The following is a 4,987-nucleotide window of genomic DNA, read 5'->3' as shown; positions in this document are numbered from 1 at the left end:
GAGATAGTTTGAAAGCAGCCTCAGATCGATAGAAATCTTATGCAGACTTAAAACAGAAAGATATTGAGTTTTAGATCGGGGATAGAGTGTTTCTGAAAGTGTCTTCGTGGAAATAGATATTGTGTTTTGGTCGAAAAGGGAAATAGAGTCCGCGATTCATCAGACCGTATGAGATTATCGAGCGAGTCAGAATAGTGGCTTATCGGCTAGCATTTCTGTATAAGTTAGAAAAGATACATAATGCATTTCATGTGTTGATGCTTCAACGATATCGATCTGACCCTTCTCATGTTATTTCCCCAACCAAAGTTGAGATTCAGTTAGATTTATCGTACAGTGAAGAACTGATTCAAATTCTAGCTCGTGAAATCAAAGAGCTAAGAAATAAGAAAATTTCATTAGTGAAAGTATTGTGGCATCGACACGGGGTTGAAGAAGCTACGTGGGAACCCGAAGATGCTATGAGAAAGCAATATCCAAACCTATTCACTGGTAAGATTTTCAGGGACGAAAATATCTAGAGGGAGAGTTGTAACAGCCTTGTTTTAGCTAAATCAAAATAGTAGTTTTGAGACCACAAATCATATGTCTTAAAAATATTTTAATATTATTTTTGGTGTTTATAGCATGTGTTGATATATGTGTGAAAATTTTGTGAGCTAATTTTATCGTTTAATAGCTCAATTTGAGAAAAAAGGACTAAATCGCGTAAAATGCAAAAGTTGCATTCTATTTGATAAAGGTGTCTAATTACTATGGCTTATTAATTAAAAGGTCCTTATGTTGTAATTAGACCATGATTAGTGGAAATTGACATGAATAGCCATCCGTGAAATGAATTATTAATGTTTAAACAAAGGTTAATTTAGTAATTTGTGATTTAAGTTAATATTAATTAAAAGAAACATTAAGGCTGTAATTTTTTCATCTTTTATTTTGCACCGAAATAACAAAAAAGAAGAAGCTAAACTAGGGCTTTGAATTTCGGCACTTTTCTAGCTTCATTGAGGTATGTTTTGAGCTCGATTTTTGATGATTTTTACGTTTTTGTAATCGTTGCTTTGTAATTTAGCTAGCCCGTACCCTAATTTCTAAAATTGATAAAGATTTTGTGAGTTGCCATTGATGAATGCTTAAGCTTTTGAATGATTGTTGATGAATTATGAAATCTTGATGGTAGATATTAAAGTTTTGTTAAGTGATTTTTTACAAAAATGTCAAATAAGGATTTAATTGTGAAAAGTGTAAATTGAAGAGTTAAAATGTGAAATAAATGTGAAATATATGGCTGATACATATACTAGGAGAATTTGGCTAGCATGTGATTGGATTTAGTTGTGTGAATTTTGTGTATTTTTGAAATAGGGACTAAACTGTAAAAAATGTGAAAGTTTAGGGCCAAAGTGCAAATTGGCTAAAATATGTAATTGTGGATGAAATTGATTGAGTTGGTGATTAAATGGGTTAATTTTGAATACATATAGATTAAGAAAGAAAGAATTCAGATTTAGACCAAGGAAAATCGAAGGTTATCGAGTAATCGATCCGATTCGTCAATTTCGAGTACGAGGTAAGTTCGTTGAAACATGATATTCGCGACAGGTTTTAAAAATTTATAGTTAAGCATTCTTGAAACTAACTATTATCATGATGAAGGCAAGTGTACCTATCGAATAGTAGTATAGCTTTAGCAAGACCGGATTGTCGAACCCAAAGGAACCAAAAGTACTAGTAATTACTTTCTTTTTATTATCTAGCCTAAAAATTAAGGGATTTGTTTATCTAAATTAATTAACTAAACTAAGAGTACACAGAGAGAAATTGAGGAAAAGATTTTGGGAAAATTCGATTGATGAAGACAATACCCAAGGAAAAGTCCACTTAGACTTCACCTGTTATTTGACTCTGAATCAGACGATTTATTCATTTGACTTGATCTGTAGAAATCCCTAAATTATATTATTATCTCTCTCGAGAATAATAACGTCTAAACCTAGGGTGATTGTTTTGTCTCCCGCACGAAGTGTGAGTTCAACTGTGCTAACATCAATTATTGTTCTAGCGGTTGCTAAAAAGGGCCTCCCGAAATTTAAAGGAACGTTACTATCCTCTTCTATGTCTAGAACAACGAAATCAGCTGGGAATATAAATTTGTCAATTTTAACGAGTACATCTTCAATAATCCCCCTAGGAACTCTGATTATTTTATCGGCTAATTGAATACTCATCCTAGTTTGTTTGGGTTTCCCAAGACCTAGTTGTTTAAACATTTTGTAAGGCATGACATTGATACTAGCCCCTAAATCAGCCAAAGCATTATTAACATCTAGGCTACCAATTAAACAGGGAATCGTAAAACTCCCTGGATCTTTTAATTTGCTGGGTAGCTTATTCTGTAGTATGGCTGAGCAAATTGCATTTAGTTCCAAATGCGATGCCTCATCCTACTTCTGCTTATTTATTAAAAGCTCCTTTAAGAATTTGACTGTGTTTGGCATCTGAAAAAGAGCTTCAATAAACGATAAGTTAATATGTAACTTCTTTAATAATTTAAGGAATTTACCGAATTTTTCTTTTGTGCGGTCTTTCCTTGTCGCGTTTGGGTATGGCACATGAGGTTTGTACTCTTTACTTACCGGTTTCTGGTCATTGTGGTCCACCTCACCCTTACCTTTACTTACCACAGTTTCTTGCCTATGTTCTAGTTCAGGTGCAACTAACCCTTCCTCATCTTGAATGGTAATTGCATTAATTTGCTCCCTTGGGTTAGATTCAGTGTTACTCGGTAGGCTACCTTGTGGTCGTTCAGATATCAATTTACCGAGCTGACCTATCTGAGTTTCGAGCCCTTGGATCGACGCTTGTTGATTTTCAAGTGCTGTCTCGGTATTCTAAAAAATGAGTTTTTGACACTGAGATGAATCTTGTTAGCATCTCCTCAAGGTTCGGCTTTTTCTCTTATTGGTAGGGTGGTTGCTGGAAGCCTGGAGGTGGTGGTGATCGCTGATTCCCTTGGCCTCCCCATGAGAAATTTGGGTGGTTCGTCCAACCTGCATTGTAAGTATTACTATAAGGATTATTTTGAGATCGAGGGTTATCACCCATGTAATTTAACTGCTCGTTCTTTATGTTGTGGCAATAGGATGGGTAATCTGAATTGCTTGATCCACCTCCACTTGCTTCACACTGCATTACTAGGTGAACCTGTGAAGAACTAAGAAAACCATCAATTTTCTTATTCAGGAGTTCTACCTAATTAGAAAGCATGGTGACTTAATCGACGTTATAAATGCCGGATGCTTTTTTGGCTTTGTCCTCATGACTTGCCACCGATAATTATTCAGTGACATCTCTTCAATAAATTTATAAGCATCTTCAGGTGTTTTATTATTGATAGTCCCACCAGTGGCTGCATCGATCATCTATCGAGATGAAGGATTCAGGCCATTGTGAAATGTTTGAACCTATAGCCAGAGTGGTAACCCATGGTGAGGGCACCTTCTCAACAGATCCTTGTATCTCTCCCATGCATCGTAGAGTGTTTCTAAATCCATATGCACAAAAGACGATATATCATTACGTAATTTGGTTGTTTTAGCTGGCGGAAAATATTTTAATAAAAACTTTTCAGTCATTTGTTCCCAAGTTGTGATTGACCCTCGTGATAACGAGTTCAACCATTGTTTAGGCTTATTCCTTAACAAAAAGGGAAACAACCGAAGGCGAATGGCATTATCAGAAACGCTATTGATTTTAAAAGTGTCGCAAAACTCTAAAAAATTTGCCAAGTGAGCGTTGGGATCCTCGTCCTGCAAACCATCAAACTGAACAAACTGTTGGATCATTTGAATGTTGTTAGGTTTCAGTTCAAAATTATTGGCAGCAACAGCAGGCCTAACTATGCTCGATTCAATTCCTGTTAATGAAGGTTTAGCATAATCATACATAGTATGTCCAGCAGGATTCTGATTAGCAGCAATCGCAGAAGGTAGCAGATTTTCTTGGTTTTCATCCATGTCCTCGATTGTGGTTGAAATATCGTCCTCTTGCTCTTCCTCTGTGTATCTTAAGCTTCGCCTTATTTCTCTTCGGTTTTTGAAAACTGTGCGATCGATCTCACTATCAAACAGTAATGGTCCTGAAGGGTTTCTTCTAGTCATAAACTAGAAAAACCTGTCAGAAGAAAATAAATGAAGAATTAGAAAAGAAAATAAAAATTTAAATTGCAAAAAAAAGTAAAATTGCTAAAGTAATAAAAATCAAGTGTTCCTAATATCCTAGTTCCCCGGCAACAGCGCCAAAAACTTGATACGTGATATTCGCGACAGGTTTTAAAAATTTATAATTAAGCGTTCTTGAAACTAGCTATTATCATGATGAAGGAAAGTGTACCCATCGAACAGTAGTATAACTTTAGCAAGACCGGATTGTCGAACCCAAAGTAATCAAAAGTACTAGTAATTACTTTCTTTTTATTATCTAGCCTAAAAATTAAGGGATTTGTTTATCTAAATTAATTAACTAAACTAATAGTGCACAGACAGAAATTGGGGAAAAACTTTTAGGAAAATTCGATTGATTAAGACAATACCCAAGGAAAAATCCACTTAGACTTCACTTGTTATTTGACTCTGAATCAGACGATTTATTCATTTGACTTGATCCGTAGAAATCCCTAAGTTATATTATTATCTCTCTCGAGACTAATAACGTCTAGCCCTAGGTTGATTAATTGAAATCTCTTTCTAATTAACACCTAGTGTTGCATTAACTCGATCTATGGATCCTCTTATTAGGTTTCATCCTAATCCGGCAAAATCTTATCAGCCCATCTCTAGGCGTGCAATCAACTCCGCTTAATTATGACAAATTTACTCTTAGACAGTGTCTATTCCTTCTCTTAATAAGAGCATTAACTTGAATCAATATCCTGGAATATTAAAACAAGAATTAAGATCACATACTTAAGAACAAGCCAAATATTTAT

General features: G+C 35.0%; 1 non-coding gene across 1 annotated transcript; it reads left to right on the top strand.

The window, feature by feature from the left end:
• The first annotated feature begins 3,480 nt into the window (after nt 1-3,480).
• LOC121213485 (small nucleolar RNA R71) lies at nt 3,481-3,587 on the top strand. Its single transcript, XR_005908866.1, has one exon. It is a non-coding gene; the product is annotated as a small nucleolar RNA R71 (small nucleolar RNA).
• The last annotated feature ends 1,400 nt before the right edge of the window (nt 3,588-4,987 follow it).

Source organism: Gossypium hirsutum, chromosome A13 (genome assembly GCF_007990345.1).
Source record: "Gossypium hirsutum isolate 1008001.06 chromosome A13, Gossypium_hirsutum_v2.1, whole genome shotgun sequence".
Classification (NCBI taxonomy): domain Eukaryota; kingdom Viridiplantae; phylum Streptophyta; class Magnoliopsida; order Malvales; family Malvaceae; genus Gossypium; species Gossypium hirsutum.
Note: the sequence above shows the minus strand (reverse complement) of the source record. Positions and strands in the feature narration are given on the sequence as shown.